The sequence below is a fragment of the Ruditapes philippinarum genome, unplaced genomic scaffold (genome assembly GCF_026571515.1).
Source record: "Ruditapes philippinarum isolate M1 unplaced genomic scaffold, ASM2657151v2 ctg14183_1_1_1_1, whole genome shotgun sequence".
NCBI classification, from domain to species: Eukaryota; Metazoa; Mollusca; class Bivalvia; order Venerida; family Veneridae; genus Ruditapes; species Ruditapes philippinarum.
In genome coordinates this window covers 1-21,432 of record NW_026857476.1, presented here as the reverse complement: position 1 = coordinate 21,432, position 21,432 = coordinate 1, and the positions used below count along the sequence as shown (strand labels likewise).

Genomic DNA, 21,432 nt, shown 5'->3' with positions numbered 1-21,432 from the left:
GAAAAGTTATATAATACTATAGGCTGGTCAATAACTGATTTTGTTTGACCTTGAACAGTACAAAGCTTTATATGCTAAGCATTATACATGCATTAGTTTAAATGTTACTTTGACACAATGAGCAATGTTTCATGTAGAAAAACGACTTATAGTTCAATCAAACACCTTAGATTCCTTTTTAAAAAACATTATGAAATTGATAAAATATATGCGACTTTTTAAATTGTGAAATATTTAAACGACGAATTGTTTAACTCTCGTAATTATATCATAAATAAAAAGCACACGAAAATTTACAACATTGAAACTATATACACTTCCTAGATGAATTGATTTGGTAAAATAAATTTATCCTAATTTGTAAGTATAGTGTTACAAAAGAGTCATGTAGAGTATTACCCTATATTTGCAGTTATTTAGTAATTAATTTATGTTGAAACCCCAAATTCAAATAATGAAGTTTAGTAATTCAAATTATTGAATACATATAATTAATCGTTTTATGTATATCATATCATTAGAAAATTTGGCACTCTCCGATAATCATTTTTGTTTGATTTTGAATATGAAAATGTACAGTTTGAAAAATTGAAAACCTTAGATGGGCCAATAATTTTATTGTTTGACTTTTACATATGACGTTGGTCGTTATAAGAGGCAATCAAAACTGTTTTAAACAATTTCAGACCGTGGTAAACCAGTATACGTATATCAAAAATATTGTACACAACTTAGATAATTCTAATTTAAAATATATCTATTGAAATTTAGTTTTGAAACAAGCTCTTACTATTTATATTAATTACTTTATCTGTCAGTTGTATGACTTGATTTTATATAATGTTAGTATTAACCCAATTTAAGATTAAAAAATCTTTTAAATGTGTTCTTATATGGAAATACAATTTCTTAATTTAAACAATTAAAAAAACAATCAGCTGATTTTGTTTTAAGAAAACATACACACTGACATGGTCAAATAGAGAAAGTCACTTTTTTTGTTTTATGTATACTGAAATAATATGCCAAATGATTTGCATGTTATACGTTTCTCTGAATTGTATTGTTATGTGAATAAATTGTGAATTAAAATTAACTTTATATCGTTTTCTTTTATTAGAAACACTAAATTTATTTAGTCAATAGACCTGTGACCAGTATGAGGTATGACAGGAAGACCGTTTCTGTATCAAAGAAACAAATGAGCCGCGTCACGACCAAACCAACGTTATGCGTTATGCTCATCGATATTTTATTGTTCAAGATTCAGTTCCTATAATCCCTGTCAAATCAGTGAAAGATAAAGCAGAGCATCCAAATAAATGTTTTGAACTCGCCTCTCATAATAGCTGCAAGATGCAAGACAAGTAATCAAACATTTGAAGCAAGTCAAATTGCAATATCTCTCCCAATACAGAAGAAAAGCCTAGCCCCTACCATCCTTCAATTTACAAGGAAAGTAATTTATCATACATTATAGACTGTCATGTTGAAATAACGCATATCAGCTCTCCTTATTAGAATGAAATATATACATAAACGTATAAATACGCATTTACGTTTAACTACCCTTCCTTGTGTAAGGAAGAAAAAATGATATAATTAAAACGATTTTAATAGTAATTATTCTCATTGTTTTTAATAACATAACATACATGAAAAAAAAGTCTGTTTACCCTTTGACAAACTCTAAGGACATCATACACAAATTGCTGACAAGGTTTTCCGTAAGACATCAATCCATACTGGGTTGATAGAACCAGGATCGCTTTCGACCATAGCATTTTGTATCGTTTGAGAACAAGATATTTCTTTTACGATAGCGAAAAAGTTTTTAAGTATGAGTGACTTTGATAAATTGACGTGCGAACTAATATTTAGAATATTGCAACAAAAACACCACCACACTGACTTCAAACACCAATGATGTGAAGATTTCTCCAAATACCACACAGAAATAAAGTCATGATCAACTCACCTTTTTTACGATCTAATATTCAAAAACAATAGTCCTAAATAATAGATTACAGTCGCCTTATTCACACTGGTAACTACTACTTTGCAAAAATGTCATTTTCAGACCGATACTTTCAACTAAGCACTTTTAACGAAACGTCTGAACTTTATCAGACGATTAAATATTACATGATTTTGATATGATTGATCATTGATTATACTGTATTATAAAATTACATAATATCTGTTCGAACCTCAAGGCGTTCCCTACGATCTGCTTAAATCCCTTGCTTGACTATAGACCAAATGAGTAAAAGGGACATAACTTGAAAGGGCTTTAAACTTTAAGTTTCAAACGCAGTTACCTGCCTTATTACACATTCAGTTGTAATAAACCTTAGCTCGAACTCGCACAATATCCTGTATTACTTTTTTATTGTTTTTTAGTCTGCACACCTTTCTTAAACTTCAGTATTTGATGCATTTACTTCTTCAATTTTTCAAGCTATTTATATTCCTAATTTATATATAAATGAATACTATTATGTCAATATTGCGTTTTGCCAATGTAATGCCTACTTTTCATACTGTTTTCCGTTGAATGTTGCATTAGAACATGATATGTCCTGCTCATTCATATTTTATTGTTAAAAATTCAATTTCTTTAACTCCTGTCAAATCAGTAAAATATAAAGGTTTATTCCAGAGCATCCAAATAAATGTCTCGAACACGCCTCCGATAATAGCAGCAAGACAAGTAATCAAACATTTGAAGCAAGTCAACTTGTAATACCTCTCCCAATACAGAAGACAAGCCTAGCCCTTCCATCCTTCAATTTACATGGAAGTAATTCATCATAATATTATAGACTGTCATGTTGAGTAACGCATATCAGCTATCCTTATAAAAATTAAAATATATACATATACGTATAAATATGCATTTACGTTTCACTACCCTTCCTTGTGTAAGGAAGAAAAAATGACATAATTAAAACGATTTTATTATATAATTATTCCATTGTTTTTAACCAACAAACCATAACATACATGAAATACAAAAGTCTCCTTTAACTCTTTGAAAAACTCTAAGGACATCATACACAAATTGCTGACAAGGGTACTTCCGATAACGATACTATCAATCCATACTCAGGTTGATAGGATCGTTTTCGATCATAGCCTTTCGTATCGTTTAAGAACAAAGTTATATTCTTTTACGATAGCCAAAAAAGTTTTTAATATGAGTGACTTTAATAAATTGATGTGCAAGAACTAACACATAGAATATATGCAACAAAAACACCACCACACTGACTTGCAAAACACCAATGTTGAAATTTTTTTATTGTTGTGATTTTTTTTTTTTTTTTTTTTTTTTTTTTTTTTTTTTTTTCAGAAATTACTCCAATATCACACAGAAATATTAGCCATGATCAACTCACCTTTGATATACGATCGAATATTCAAAAACAATATTCCTAAAAATAAAATTTACAACCGCCGTATTCTCACTGGTAACTACTTTGCAAAAATGTTCATTTCAAACAGATACTTTCAACTAAGCACTTTTTGAGCTGAAACGTCTGAACTTTATCAGACGATTTAAATATTACATGATTTTGATATGATTGATCATTGATTATACTGTATTATAAAATAACATAATATCTGTTCGAACCTCAAGGCGTTCCCTACGATCTGCCTAAAGCCAATCTGCCGTCCCTTGTTTGACTATAGACCGAATGAGTAAAAGGGACATAACTTGAAAGGCTTTAAACTTTAAGTTTCAAACGCAGTTACCTGCCTTATTTAAGGATATTTCTTTCTAAACCTTAGCTCGAACTCGCACAATATCCTGTATTACTTTTTTATTGTTTTTTAGTCTGCACACCTTTCTTAAACTTCAGTATTTGATGCATTTACTTCTTCAATTTTTCAAGCTATTTATATTCCTAATTTATATATAAATGAATACTATTATGTCAATATTGCGTTTTGCCAATGTTATGCCTACTCTTCATACTGTTTTTCCGTCGAATGTTGCATTAGAAAATGATATGTCATGCTCATCCATATTTTATTGTTAAAAATTCCATTCCTTACATTCTTGTCAAATCAGTAATATATAAAGGTTTATTCCAGAGCATCCAAATAAATGTCTCGAACACGCCTCCGATAATAACTGCAAGACAAGTAATCAAACATTTGAAGCAAGTCAACTTGTAATATCTCTCCCAAAACAGGACAGGCCTAGCCCTACCATCCTTTAATTTACGTTGAAGTAATTCATCAAAATATTATAGACTACGTTGTTGAGTTACGCATATCAGCTATCCTAATAAGAATTGAAATATATACATATATAAATATGCATTTACGTTCCACCTCTCTTCCTTGTGTAAGGAAGAAAAAATACAGAATAAAAACGATTGTAATTATTCTCATTGTTTTGAACAAACATAACAAAGGTTTTCCGTAGGACATCAATCCATACTGGGTTGATAGAACCACTGGGGTTAGTATCTCGAAGCTATCGTTATATTTGCGTTAACGAACGTGCTGACGATTGACGGAAGGTTGGTGAACGAGAGACTAGCGCGGGTATCTCGAAAGCGATAGTTAAGTAATCGTTCGTTCCTTACTCGTTAGTTATCAACGATTGAATTATGTAAACATTTGAATACCGCGAACAGTGTGTTAAAGCAGGAAGGAATGGTCGTAACAAAACGTAAACCAAGAAAAATTGCAAATGTTGAAAATTCCTATGAAACTGACGTGATTACTATTGAAAGGTAAAAACTTTAAATAGAAACAGCAAGACTAGTAACTGAGGGAAAACGACTGTAGACTGACGATTGTGCAGTAAAGGCTGCAAGTGGAAAATCAGACATTTTAAACACTTTACTAAGTCAAAACAAATATTTCTGCCGAGCTTCTTCTCAATACCCTCCCTCATTTTTTCAGGCTACAAGCAATTAACATGTTTCAGGGTTCTGTAAGTATACGCTCAAATTCAAACTTGAAAATGTTGCTTTCATGGATGAAATATTGGAATTGCAAATATCTAAATGAATGTAAATAGCGAACATTCAGTCGTCATAATGTCTATTTTGAAAACTAAGTAGTCTGTTTATTTAAACACATATCAGGACAATAAATTAAGATTAAAATTAGTCCATAACTCGGCTTAGTATACAATGTAAACGCTTAATCTCACCATAATTAATCTAGAATTCTTTTTTCTTATGTAAGTTAAAAAACGATCGTGATATACCAGTGACAATGTTTATTTCTATGATATTGATGATGATACAACGACGACAGAGAGGATGGTTTAAGTTTTAAAGAAATATTAAGATGTTTTTCGTTTGAGTGAAATATAGAATATGTTCACGAAACAACATGAATTTCCATATATTTTCACGAGCTGGAAATCTTAATTTTACTCTTTAAAAAGAACTTCCGATTTCGAAGCTTTATAAATTCGTTATACATATTCCTGACAAGTTTATGGCCGTATATAAACGGTAGTTTGCAATATCAACCTCGCCTGACGGCTCGGGTTATATTTACAAACAACCGTTTATATAAGGTCACGTCACCTGTCTAATATTAAAAAATATTATTTTCAGTGGATATTCACTAAGTTCACTTCAGTGTTGTTATATTTTTCTGGTCCTTCGGGATCATTGATGCCAGCACTATTAAGTGTTGAGAATTGGGTACCGCTCAAGCCGGTGCGAGGGGGCGTGAGGGATGTTGCACGTATTCATTATGCCTCATGTACAGACTCAATCAAACCGAGTCAGCAGTTCTCTTTAAGCTTGTAATTTTGTTGTGATTATGCTTCCGAGGATACTTTGTTTCCAGATTTTTATGTATAATCTTCTGTTAATTTATGGATAAATTTCATTTTGTCTTTAACAAAGGATTAAGAAAGATTATGTATTACAAATTTAAATATAGCAAGTAAAAAATATAACAGCTGGTGTGCAAGAGCAAAATATTTCAATCTGTTACGTTCAACAAACAAAATTTCCATATATTTCATGCCTCTCTGTTGTACTGATTTTTGCAGCGTAACGAATGCATTTTTCTTCATGTCATTAAATCATTACATCACAGGTAACTTTTCGAAATATAATTCTGTAAAAAGTACCGAATTTTGTTACATTTTTAACATTATTACATTGCAAAAATTTATTTATTTGTCTTGTGCAAAATTACACATTTCAGAGTTTATTCCTTTCGATGCTTCAGTTATTATATGAATTTTTTCATCTGCATTTTAAATTTACATCTTCATGTAAACAAAAAGAGCTCTTACATATGTTTGATATGTGAGAAAAAGAAATAAAATATCATATTTATGTAGGTTCATCATTTTTATCAATAAGGTGATATAATTCTCATTTTTTGTGTATTTTAAATTCGAAGTATACTTCCTTTTGTGCCAAAGTGATAGTAACGAGAGCTATACGACACCTTCAACGCAACCGTTAATAATTGGGCATTTTAACGATTATTCGTTAATTACGAGAGTTTCGAGATACCAGTAAAAACCTTAACGAGAGGCTTACGACAGTCGTTATGCTAACGATAGCTTCGAGATACTGACCCCTGCAGGACCGGTTTCGACAATAGCCTTTTGTATCGTTACGATAGCAAAAAAGTTTTTTATTGAGTGACTTTAATAAATTGATGTGCGTACTAACACTTAGAATATTGCAACAAAAACACCACAACAATGACTTCAAACACCAATGTTGTGAAGATTACTCAAATATCACACAAATATATATTAATTAATGATCAACTCATCTTTTTTACGATCGGATATTCAAATAGATTTACAGCCGCCGTAATCACACTGGTAACCTCTTTGCCAAAATGTCATATTTAGACAGATACGTTCAACTAAGCACTTTAAATGAAACGTCTGAACTTTATCAGACGATTAAATATTACAGGATTTTGATATGATTGATCATTGATTATAAAATTATATAATATAAAGAGTGTTAAAACCAATCTGCTGTCAGACAGAATATGTTAAAGGGAAATAACTTGAATGACTTTAAACTTAAGTTTTAAACGCATTTAACTGCCTTATTACTAATTCAGTTGTATAAAACTTACATAGAACTCTCACAATATTCTTTATTGTTTTTATAACTACTTCTTCATATTTTCACGATACAAAAATGTATTTATATTCTTAATTTATATATAAATGTATAAAAATAAATATGTTAATAACATCACCATGTTTTGCCACTGTTATGTCTACTTTTCGTAATGTTTTCCGTCGACTGTTGCATCAAAACAGTCGAGGAAAGACGGGAAACTTACACAATCAATACTTCTATTTTGATCAATTGATTTCAATATTTTGTTTGTTTGTTTTTCATCTTTAAAACATTTTGCTGTAAACACACTTTCTCAGAATGTCTTCTAATATATGGTACATTACCAGAGGCCACTTATGCTATCACTCTGTTGACTTAAGTGATTTATAGATAATCGACCTTATTCCTGGTTTTAATTGATCCTTTTGTTCGCTTGATAAAAATCAAGTACATACAATACCTTTGGTGATTTTTTAAAATGATTTGCCTAGTCATTTATTCAAATAAAGTCACAACAGTACCACATGTATTAAACAAAGAAGTACTTATACCATATTTGATAACATATAAGATAGTGAGAACAAGAATCCTCTCTGTCATATGAAACGACATGTAGTGATATTTAGAGGAACAATATGTCCAGAACGGCCTTATATTGCTTTATGTCGAAACGTTTGTAATTAAAACATAACATAGATTGAAAACATCACATAGATTAATGACATAGATTTATTAACTATTTATAATAGTCTTTAATGAACCTTATGATATGTTGTCTATTATAATGGTTTGTCTTCTAACAGCTAGCTTCAATATTCAATTTGATTTTGTTCCTCTCGTTTTTTCTCTCATTAAGGTCACACCCTTTCTGTTACGTGGAGCACATACGTTGCTTTTTCATGAAATGACCAGAAAATAATGATATTGAAGGTTCGTGCCATGCTATATTGAAAATAATAATCATGCTCAGGAGGGTGCAAGTGGCGTGGACGATAGCCTGCCTTTATCACTACCGCCCATGAACAGACTCAACGCTGTCCGATGAGAAAGCTTTCTATTATTTGCCCTTGCTCTTAGATCAAATTTGTGAATATTGATCTTTGAAAACGGTGGAAGTTCAGAAGCTAGCTTGAAATTTCCTTGTAGAATAAACTTATTTTTCGATCTACGATGTCAGAGTTAACTTGTCCTTGCTACTTTAATCTTAACTCTCGGGTAACGAAATTAGTTTCCCTTTGTACATTGATTATCTATGTAGCAAAGTACAGACCTTCATTTCGTTTCCCCGAACAAATTATCTTGTATATCACCTACATAATTTCCTGCCAAATCATTACATTTGCTGAACTTACGAGGGACGGTCAGAAAATATCCGGACTTTTCATGCTCCTCTCTTTCCATATACACATTAGATATTGGTGAAAACTACATTCATTCGCCAATAACGTGGTCAGTTTATTTTCAATGATAGTTGTGTATACACCGTATTTTGCCCTCTGATATATGATAGGTGTTTCGTCTATCATGGACTCTTTGTTAGAGGAACAACGCTCTGTAATAAAGTTTCTGGTTGCAGAAGGTGAAAAGCCCTGCCACATCTTTCAGAGGCTTACAAAAAGATTTTCTGATAAATGTGTATCACGTTCAACCTTCTACAACTGGGTTTCTCAGTTTCGTGAAGGCAGAACAAGTGTTTGTGACAGGCCTAGGACTGGGCGGCCAGCTGAGGCTGTGACCCCAACAATGGTAGCAAATGTTAAAGCTTTTGTCAACAAAACTCGTCGAGTAACTTTGGAGGAGGTAGCCAACAAGTTTAGCATCGGTAAGTCATCGGCACACAAGATTTTACACGAAAACCTAGGCATGAGCAAGGTAAGTGCCAGGTGGGTGCCTAGACAGCTGTCCGCAGATCAAAAGGCAACCAGAGTAACCAATGCAAAAGAACATTGAAGTCGTTTTAATCGTAAAGGAGATAAGTTTTTGAACCGCATTATCACTGGAGGTGAGATGTGGGTTCATTATTCCGAACCTGAGACAAAAGCTCAGTCAAAGCAGTGGAAACGAGCTGGTTCCCCACCTCCTAAAAGTTTAAGCTGTCTCCTTCGGCTGGCTAAGTCATGCTTGTTGCCTTTTGGGCTTCACGAGGAATGATACTTACTCATTTCATGCCAAAAGGTCAAACTGTCACCGCCAAGTACTATTCTTAAGTAATTCTGAAAAATCTCAGAGAAAAGCTGAAGCAAATGCGTCCCAGGTTAGCACAGAAAAATGTCGATAACGCCCCCTCCCATACCGCCGCAGCTTCAGCGGAGTTTATCAACTCTTACAAATGGCAATTGTTGTCTCACCCTCCTTATAGCCCAGACCTAGCCGCCCCCCCCCCCCCCCCCCCCCCCCCCCCCTGTGACTTTTATTTGTTTCCAGAACTGAAAAAATTGCTTGCTGGAAAGAAATATAAGACCAGGGCGGCTTTGATATCTGCTGTTACAAAGTACCTAAAACATAGGTCAACGCCATGGTTCACAGCGGGAATACAAAAGCTCCCACGAAGATGGCAAAAGTGCGTAGACGTAGGTGGAGAATATTTTGAAAAGGAGTAGAAAGATTTTTTTTAAAAACGTTGAATGGTTTTTGAGAACGAGTCAAAAGTCCGGATATTTTCTGACTTCCCCTCGTATGTACATACAATTGAAACATCTAATGGTATAATATGATTCAAATTTAAATGTTGAAGATAACCAAAAAAACAAAAACTCCTATATGCGCATCTAAACTCGTTTGAAGACAAATCACAAATAAACGATTCATCTGTCGAAATTCTATTTGAGCTTCCATAAGCATTGATAAAACAAATATATTTCCTTTCTATGTGATACGTATCACATTGTTAAGTTTTACGGAAACAAGACAAATATCAAATGTTTTTACTTTAGTCAAGGTCAATATGATTAACTATTTTCAGAAAATTATTGTACCACGCAATAGATATTACATATGAAGTATGTATAAAAAGTAGGCCAAGGTCTAAAATAAATTACGCATATCCATATCAGATGATGATATCGCGTATTTTTCCAAACAAACATTATATATTTCATATCCTTCTTCCTCTTATATATTTCATAATTTCATACACATGAAGAAATTTTAAAAAATCATGCGGTAAAATCACACATGTATTACATTGGTTTCCGATACAAAAACATGTCTAGATATTTACAAATACTTTATTCTATTGTCGAAAATGTTCTAAATGAAGAGCAAAAATTATAGTAGGATCTTTTATTTAGACTGAAAAAATGTTGGATCGGGAAGTTTATATAATATAAAATGGAAATAAGGAACATTATCAAATTGAAACCCCATACACCATATTGACATTGAACGATTTTTCTGCTTAATTAAAAGTGTACAAACTATGAGAATAAAATACTCTGCTGATGATATTTTTGGAAACAATACAATCAGAAAGTCTTTCTATCGCTTCAAATATGATGAAAATATGAAATAGAAAAATTTCATAGCATTTATAGCAATGAATATAGATAGCCTTTAATGACTATTTTGATATGTGGCCTGGTTTTAAAAATGTGTCTTATAAAAATGCGGTTGTCTGTATTATGAATTTTTAACTATATAGGCTATTTAACTTCTGTTTCGCAATTAAAATTTCATTTGATTTATTTCCCTGAAACGATTTCTCGTTTAGTGTGCACACACTCTCCTGCTTCCCTTTCTTTGATATGACACGAAAGTGTCGCGTTGACAGTTCCATGATCACCGGTGGCGAAAATATTTGCGGGTATTGAAACCGTCTTTTTACATTTATATGTTAAGTGCTAATGGCGTGAACGACAAATGGTATCATGAAGGATTTGCAGACGTTAAAAGTTAACATTGCTGACTATCCGATCTTTGAACCGACCCGTAGATCACAGTAAATGCGTAAATGGTTAATATTTATCATATTCGGATTAAAAAGCTCGCTTGAAATTCATTTATGAATTGTATTTTTATCTTTTATCTACGTTTTCAGTGCTAGTTTAAAAAAAAATCATCGTACAATATTTACAGTATGGACCTTTCCGGTGTTTACAGTTTTATGTAAATTGGCTAACTTGTTATCCAATTGCGACACTGAGATAATACAGAGTTATTGGTTGACCTGGTTTGCACAAGAACAGATGGTTATTTTTGTGATACTGTACCTAGCAATGAATGGAAAAGGTGTGGCTAGATGTTCCGCAACACAAAAAAAAAAAACACACAAAAAAACGGAAAGGCCCATTGCTAGATAACATCAACAAATAAAGTTATGGAAGCCAACAGTGGACTATGTAGTTTTCATTTGCGCATTGACTATCCATAGCATCTCATTTCCCGATAAAAAGAAATATTTTCTTGTAATTCACATACATAGTTTCCCGACACATCATTACATTTTCAAATCAAAGCACTGAAAGCACTGGAGGGTCGCTTGCGCTGACAAATTTATATGACATTATATTGCTGGTGATCACTTGAAAGGCCAAATTTCCTGTCCTTTTGCAACTTTTTTTAAAGGGTCAAGTCATATTCAAGTGGAAATGACTGAGTACAAAGGAAAGTGCAATATTTTGCCATATGATTTTATTCAGGGAGATTTATCATTGACATCCAACAATTACAACACGGTTTATCAAAAGTACTAAAAACCAGTACTTTTTCTCAAGTGGTTCAGTTGAGATCGAAAAACCAAATTGCTTTATATCCTCAAAATAATACTTTAAATTGGATAAATTTTAAGAGTACACTACTGACAGAAGCAGAAGCTGGAAGTAGATAACCAAGTCCTCTATTAACAATGACTAAGCATTGATAATTTCATCTACTTATAAGGCATATGAAAAACATGCTCATTCTTGGGGATTATAGTTATTATCAATCTGATATTCAAGTTATTCATCAACCCATGTGCATATAGACTGGATAGTGTTCAAACAACTCGAAAAGAAAATGGTTGAAAAATCTTTGTTTCTATGCATACTAGTAATAAGTGTTCCATCAGGGATAACCTTTCAGTGATTGTGAATACATGACTATCAAAGTCACAATTTCATCCAGAGAGATTCATGAAATTCTCACAAAAAACAATAAGTAAAGTATGATTAGTTAAAACTAGAACTATCACTAAATGTGATTAATACCCCACAAAGACTGCTTTGGACATTAGGATGTAACAGAATACCTTGTAAAAGAATTGAAATAGAGTTATGTTTTGTGGGCAATTAAAGATAGTAAGTTGTGGTTCTTGTATGTTGCATTTCCTTTCAATGTGGTTGACCATTGATGAAGTTTTATTGAATTACTCTATAATAAGTCCAGGAAGACAAGGAAAAAGATCAATAACTCTATAAATACTGCAGATTGAGTAATGGTTATTGTACACTGCACTTTCTCTCATTTCGCTTGACCATTGTATGAATTTGTATTGAATTCAAACTACATGTACTAGTTTTCAAGTTATGCACTGGACAAAAGTAATTAAGGGCACTAACTGTAGGGTCATTCCTGCAAAGTTTTATTACTGTGCAGTCTTTGGTTTCGGAGGAGATTTGTTTAAAGAAATTTTTTGACGACCCACGACAACTGATGGTGGGGGATCACAATAGTTCACCATGAGCACGTTGTGCTCAGGTGAGCTAAAAAGTAATGATCAAAGTATAAGTTTGTGGATGACCTCGGCAATGCCATGACTGTTAACAATACCTCTATTTTTTAAAAAAGAAAAAGTCGAGCTAAAAAGGGGCATAACAGCATCAAAAATAATTTATTGAAACTAAATCTGCCTTTTGATACTAACATGGCAAATGTCAACTCACTTCATTTCCTTCATAAGTTGTTCCTGCAGAAATCAAATTGAACACCATAACTTATAACATGCTTTCAGTAAAAAATGACAGTACTTTTAGATTATTTCACAATAAAGTATAATTTCAAAAGTAGCCAGACCCTTATTTGAATGAGGATGAAAAGCCTATAAACAAACAGAAATTTTGTGGGAAATACATTTATTTCTCAGAAAAAATGTGATAAATAAAAAAGTAGATAATTAATATTTGCAAATCATGAAGGAAATTAAACAAATTCAGGAAATATGACAGAATCACTTTCAAATCTGAACATTAAAAATTAATGATTCTACACAGAAAAAAAAAATCTGCTCTCTTTGGCTTGTATGATGGGCTATAGACCTCGGACATAATAAGGTGTCATATCTGAACTACTTTCAGTCACAGTAAAATATAGCAGCCTCCATTTACCAACATTGTGCCAAAGTTATACATTGTATATGTTTTTTTCAATGCCATTCATGAAAATATTAAATCTGCTGTTCACTCTATGAAATATATTTGGATCTTGCATGCAAAAGAAAACAAATACCCATTATATGATATGTTCCAAATTTCTTCATACTTACAAAAATTATATATTTATGTAAATTAGTTCATTAACAAGCAAAACTGTAATTTCATTGTTCTGACGAACACTCTGTAGTGTTTTTGTTAAACAGCCATACTCCAAGACCGACAAGTTTTCTGTGGCATTATATTATCCAAAATTAACAATATTGGGAAATAATGGAAAACAAAAATATTAACAAATACATGTATAAAATAAAACAATGTATATTAATTTAATGTCCATTTATAGTTGAAACTGCGAAATTTAGCTATGTCAACGTCTGAAGGGATTCCAGTTCAATTAATCTTGTGTACTCCCATAACTGAAGCTACAAATATCTGAAAATAAATTATATTTGTCATGTTGCAAGTAATTGTTTATCTGGCACTGAATATATTCAACATCATAAAGACAATGTGCTCCATACATAACAATTTTACCAGTAAAATCGAAGACATATTTCTTATATATATTATATATATATATAATCTTTTCATATCTTTGCATGAATTATCATAGTAAGCTTACACCACTATGTAAAATGCTAGTTTCTGGTCACAAGAAAATCAAAAGCAATGGATGGTGTGATATTCAGACTTAATTAACTTTACAAATGCTGCTGAAAAACAAACAAGATATTGTCAATTTCTTTCAATTAAATGATAGGACAAATATTGGTTTTTCAATTAATGCTGCTGTACAAGAATAGAACATCACTTCTAACTGCAAGCAGAACCATAGTGTATTCTGGTGTCAGGAAAATAATTATTATCGCTTATTTTTGTATCTCATGCTTTCTTTAGATGGATAACAGTAAAAAATTAAAGTGTACTATACCTAAATTGGTATTCTGTATGCTGAAGTTTCCTTTTGAATACAGAAATAACTCCTTCACATAGTAAGCTTCACTTCAATTAAGTTGTTCCAGAAATAATACATTGTTCTACTTGGTACTTCAGACAGCTTCATTTGAACAGAGTGGGCAACTTCTTACTGCAAAGTGGGAGCAAGGTTTAGTAAAACAATTAAACAGCATAATTTGTTCAAATACAAGAAACTAGAAGCAGGGCATAATCTGTTATTGTTTTTTCAGAAAATAATTGAAAATTTAACTTTTGAATGGATCATTTCACTATGAGCATACATTTTCAATTTTTTAATTTTCTAGTGTAACATGTTTACAGTAATATATATTTTTTTGTATGATTACTAGTCCTACAATGAATTAATGTAATTCTGGAAAGGAAAATTTTAATTTTAAATACTTTGTCATGATTTTGAATTAGTAAAGGTCTGCAATGATATCAGTCAAACATTAGAAAGTAAAACCCTGATATACAACAACATCGGTGCAAGTTGAAAATTTGGAAAAACCCTTAAACTATAATTCATTTATTAATCATTTTTCCACATAATCTAATAGTAAAACATGATGATATTTGTCACAAAATCCTAGGCTTCAGGCATATGCACCATGCAACAAGTGATTACAGTAAACATGTTTAAAAAGTTTGATGGACTGTAATTAATTACTAAGGGATCAGTAATTACCACAAGATGACCAAACCTTAGAACCTTATGATAAGGAAAGACCTTTAATGTACATGCAATCAACAACAGACCTAAATTTATTATTGAAAAAATGACAAACCTGTAATGAATTTTTTTCTTCTCTGCAGCAGAAACCTCTTCCTTACAGATAATTGCAAAGAATCTATAAATAGGATCATGATGATCATCATCACGATGAAGACTTCATGGCTGAAACTTCATCACTTTTTGCTATAACAAACTACCAGTTTGAGCTATCTTGTCCTGTATACATGTATATAACTTGTCTGAACCTACATGTACTGTACCTTCACTGTTATCAAACAGTAAACATGACAGAAGTCACCTAAAAAAAAAGCAAAACAAAGTTTAATGTCTTATAATATATTAAAGATCATGCACAAGTAATCAGTATTAAACAAGCAAGTTATATCATTTTACCACAATTTTTTCTGCACATATGATATCTGCATTAAATATATATTAAATAATAACTTTTTAAAGGTCCATTAAGCCTTAGAAAAGATAACATTTTTATTTTTTCAAACTTTCCTTTTACATATCTTGTTGCAGTTCTCAAATAGTTACATGTACTCATTGACCAATGTACATGTAGATAAGTTATCTGGCAATTGGTATAATTACATTAATTCAGTATTTTGTATGTAAGTCAAAATAATAACTTTGCTCACATTTTGCTACCTTTACAACACATGACTGTTTGTTCAGTGTTACTCTTTTCAGTTGTTAAACATTTAAAATGCTCTAAATACATCATTAAAACATAATTGAACACATATTTGACCTTTCTAGGGAATAACAAAATTATTTATCTTTGACACATTATATGTGCTTTTTAAGATTTTCAATATTTTTTACCAGAGATTCTTTTACCTATACACTTACTCTATAGATTAATTTACTAAGAACAGAAGATAATGTAAAATGTACTACACATTTAGTAACACACAACTTGACAGGCAAATTATACATTTTTCAATATAATAAGATACAAAAAGAAAAACTGTTTCTCTCTGTAACCAAAGAGAAATCATAAATATTGTAAACTTCAGACTCATACTCTTATTACTACCTTTAGCTAAGGTTGTTATAATATATGTACTTTTCCAGTCAAAATGAGGTAAATATTTTTCAAGGAATTCTTCTTTATAAATTAATATGCGAACACAAAACAAATAAATATTAACAATATGACAATAAGTTAAAATTCAGTATTTGACCATTGATGGTCAGTCATCTAAAGGTAAATGTCATATATGAATTACTTTAAAGGGACTCCACTGAGGCTTTTGACATGACCAGAATGGAAATAATATTTCAAGATTGATAATTTGATATTCTATTTGATGTAGATCTTGGCAAAAAAGCCTATATGCAAAAATTTCAGATCATGCACTCGCTCTGTTTTTCCCAGAATGATTACTTGAATAGTGTAAAATGTCCCAAAAATGAAACAGTGCTTTTGATTCATACATGTATTGTGAATAGAATTAGAATAGCACACAAATATACAATTTTCAATGTATTTCTGAATATATTTCTTAATAGTATGTGCATATCATTCTGGACACAAGGAAAAAAACAACAGGCATTTATTGCAAAAAAAAAGCTGGGTATATTGCTTTTGTACAGGAAATACTTCCATGACAGTAGTGTTGTTCTTAAATTTGACTACTAAGTCAAATATGTGTTTCAAAATTTTCCAGAGCTCAATAAAATAAATGTGCGGTTTTTCTTATAAACAAACATTTAAAGAGAACTTACACTGAACAATACTATCATAGTATGTCTTGACCATGTCACATTTTAAAACCTCACACAACAGTTTTATTATATCACACACCTGAAATAAATGGCATTTCTTATTTAACATTCATATGATTTTCATATTCAACAATAAAGCATTCCCAACTTAAAGTTATCTAAATCATTTGGCTTAATAGTCAAAATCAGCTACATCATGTACATGTATATATACCAACTCAAACACAGGTCAATGCATCAAACTATTGGGACAAATCAGAAGCAAGTAAATGTTGTCCTTAACCATTCAGACAATATCATTCATGTTTATAATATTACAATGATTATTTTGAAATTAATCAGTCAAATCCCATGACGTTATCAATTTAATTTCATATATATATATTTTTCTTATATCAAACAATTTTTTTCATATTATTAGAAAATCCCCTAATCATCATGTAAATAAAGTGTTATATGATACACAGTCTAAGTTACTATCGTTCCGTTTTTGTATGCACTTAGCATAGAGCAGAATGGGGAACACGCACTTGTTTGTGGGAGAACAACTTCTGGATCAGGAATTAACCTTCCTAAAAATCTAGTTGTAGAATCTTTCTTTAAATACAGGTAAATATGGGAACTGGAGTGACAGGGCTTGAGCAAAATAAATAAAATCCAGTTGTTTGCATGTGTGTTTGTCCTAAGTGGTCTCTTTTATTCCGCTCATTTAAAGCTTAATTACTAGGTAATTATGTAACATAAAGAGAAAAGAAATTCTAACAAAAAGTCCAAAAATAGCAATATTGAAAATGCTGCAGACTCAGTTTGATTTGAGCCAGTTTATGGATAGTACTGGAAAGTGCATGCTACTGTTCACACCAATAGCATTAGGTTAAGCCAGTATTCAAACATTTAAACATGTAATGGTAAATTTTTTAAATTAGAAACATTAGCAGGTGTATTTTTATGGCAGTGATCATGGAACCTCCAAGTGACATGTTAGTGCCATTTCCATGAAAAAGTGGAACGTATGATTCCCAAAGAATACAATGTGTGTTCCCTTAATGAAAAAAAGAATGGGGGAACTGAACAAAAAAGGATACTGTTCTTTCAGGATTCTGTGTATTTTTTTCTGCGTTTTTCTAGATTGTTTCAATAATTAGAGTAATTTATAGACTATAAAACTGAATTTGCAAAATATTTGAACTCAGTTAGTGTCAGTGTGAGAACTGAAAGCCTAAAGAATAATTCAGACACCTCCTCTAGGACAGACTTACTACATGTAAGGCCTTACTGTTTTGCATGTAAACAAAGTAGTTTTTTGACTTCCATACAAAATACTAAATCACTTAAACGTATACTGATTGCTAAAAAGCAAACAGCTGAGGCAAAAGTTGGTTCAGATAATTGCCCATTGAGTAACTTTTTGGAAGTTATAACAGGCCACCAATAACAGGCTTTTGAGAAATAAATTAAAAATCATTTCTGGGGGCATAATGGGCCTTAAAGCAGTATGTGCTAGGGGGGCAAGGACAGTAACTTTCATTTTCCAAGTACTGTTTAGCCTCAAAAAACCGAACCTGCAACATTTTCAATTGTGTCAGTTTTGGGGTGTTCTTAAGGGATTCTATTTTTTCCTCTATGATATGCATTGTTAAACATAAACAATAATTTTTGATTCACCCATCTGCCATTATATAATGTCATGCGCAAATACACATGGCCAATATATAGAACTATAAAAATTACAATGTCATGACAATCTGGCTTGTAGAAACGAATATCTAGGAGTAAATAAAATCAATATATTATCAGATACTTATCTATTACATCAATCTATTATCTAGTTTTATTTATTAAAACTCTGAAAGTTTATATTGAAAATATCATAATATATTTTGATCAGCTGTTGATACAATGAGAATCCAGATTTAATTCAATTAATTTATTATTATATTCTGTTAGTTCTGTTAACCTTATATCTGTTGATCTATTAAATATAAAGGATATACCAAAACAAATTCCAAAAATACCCAACCATAAATATTTTTGCAGTCCATTGTTTTTAAAAATTTTGTTAAATTTAGGTGGGGACCGAATGCGTCACTAAATTCGGGACGAATCGTCACTGATGGCGAATCGTTACCCTGTTACCGACAATTTTTTATTTATAAAACAAATTAATCTTCAAAAATTAATCTCACTGGGTGGTTCAGTGATCATTAAAATCTTCTCTTATTTAATCGAGGGTAAACTGTTCAAAATTACTCAAGAACTTACAATTTTCTTCAAAATATCCTGGATGTCTGTATTCAAAATAACGAAAGTCGAAGAAGCATGGTGACCTCAGTGCACCCTGTCACGTGATTCAATCGCGCATTGATATTTTTTTCTGTACACAGGCACCACAAAATTTACTGTAATTTTCGTTATCAATAATACATTTCCAAAATGTATGTATAACCCTGCCTGTAATGAATATGAAGGTACGGATTTTCTTAAACTTGTTACCGACAATAAAATGGAACTATTTTTACTACGTGCATGTATAATTCAGCCGAAATTCGGTTCGCAGTAAGCCTGAGATGTAGCTTATAACTTTGGTTCGCTTTGCGCAAGCGCAGCGACCCAAAAACTGTTATCTTTGCGCCGTATGTTACACAGCCTGTAATAGACATTATATGCTTAAAATACATGTACGTCCAAATTTTAGAAAACGGATTAACCTACAATAAGACACTTTTTTTTTCAAAAATTGTGAGAGAGTTTGCTATATAAAGTCCACATTTCTCATGCGCATTCATACACTGAATATTATCAAGACAAGTCACAGTCAGGAAATTACATAAAGGTAAAATTTCCTTTCTGGATAATTACGTTTTATTTAGGGATAATTAAGAAAAAATATTTCTTCATATTTAAAATACATCAGTGGTTTTATATTTTCTTGCTGAAATATTGAAATTCAAACTAATAGTAGTGATTTTTTTGTACGCTGAACTACTAGAAATTATACTAAGACACAGCCCTTGTTCGACGAAATGAAGGTTTTGATTAAGTATGTAAGTAACATTATGGATAGGACAGGATTTAACTTCTGAGACGTTTTTTTTATTATTAAAAACACGAAATACTTTCAATGTGAAAGGTGGAGTCATCAAAGTTAAATTGCTTTCTGAAATTATATATTTACTATTAATTGAATGTGATAACAAATTTTATTCTAATGCAGATGTCAAGTCAGCAGAAAGGTGGTAGTTACACCGGTCCTGAAATGAAGGGGAATATGGATAACCGGAGCAACCAGTGTAATCCAAATAATCAAACTTACCAGTAAGTTCGACCATCTTTCTATCAATATTACAAAATGTTTATCAATATACCTAAGGAAATATACATAATTAGAATAATTATGAAATAAAACTGTATTTGCTACAAATGTTTTATTGTTTGCTTTATTTCGGTTGTAAGACGCATGGTGTGTTATAAAGTATATTTGCTAAAAAAACAAGAAAGTAATAACTTTATTCTCATAAAGCATTTTAGCTTTAACATCCATTTTGCTATCTCTTCTTTAAACTGTTCTATAGCTTATTTGCCCTTTGAAAGTGACTGCTACAAATTTGTCTAGTTTAAAGCTTATGAAAGAAAGTTCGAAAAAAGACATTTAAGATAGTTTAACTAGTTTTCAAGTAAGTTGATGGAGTATAGAAATGTTATTTTAGGAAGATTTAATTCTATTATTGTGTTCACTACATTACGTTTTAACCGTACATTCTATGTAAAACCAAATGAGCCGCGCCATGACAAAACCAACATAGTGGGTTTCCGACCAGCATGGATCCAGACCAGCCTGCGCATCCGCGCAGTCTGATCAGGATCCATGCTGTTCGCTTACCAACTCTATTACTAGTAGAGAAACTGACAGCGAACAGCATGGATCCTGATCAGACTGCGCGGATGCGCAGGCTGGTCTGGATACATGCTGGTCGCAAACGCACTATGTTGGTTTTGTCATGACGCGGCTCAAATGTAATACAATGTATTTGTCTGGTATTTTAGGGGACATACTTCTTCTGGATATGGCGGTACAGGGACGAGAGCTGATCTTGGCAACCATTCCAATCAGCTCAATCCAAACAACTCAAGATATCAGGCTCCGAAAAAGTGATGTTTTAACATTATGTGAAGATAAAGACTGTTGAATGTCCATAAAAATATAAATAAAGAAAATTAATTTTGAGAAAATTATGTTACTGTTTTATATTAAGAAGTACTTTCAACATATATTGAGGGCATTTAATGTAAAAAGTTTTCCCAAAAATGGCGAAAAACACAGTGCAAACATTGCAGCACTCTGAAGACAAATTACATGTACCTCCTTTTCCACAATAGTTTCAAATTCTCCTGCAGTAAGACACCACTCCAGAGCAACACCTTTCACAGACAACTTATATTTCGTCATTCATAAGGTGTTTGTTCTGCAAAGGTTATACTGCATGGAGAAAAGTATATAGTCATACTCCAACTGAAAAAGTTTATATTTTTAAGTTCACTTTTATTTAGCTTGTTGATGAAAGGG

At 31.7% G+C, this 21,432-nt stretch overlaps 1 long non-coding RNA gene across 1 annotated transcript; it reads left to right on the top strand.

Annotated features, from left to right (window-relative positions):
* Positions 1–19,511: 19,511 nt before the first annotated feature.
* Positions 19,512–21,098, top strand: LOC132749868 (uncharacterized). Its single transcript, XR_009628474.1, has 3 exons — positions 19,512–19,701; positions 20,083–20,183; positions 20,913–21,098. It is a non-coding gene; the product is annotated as an uncharacterized LOC132749868 (long non-coding RNA).
* Positions 21,099–21,432: the final 334 nt, after the last annotated feature.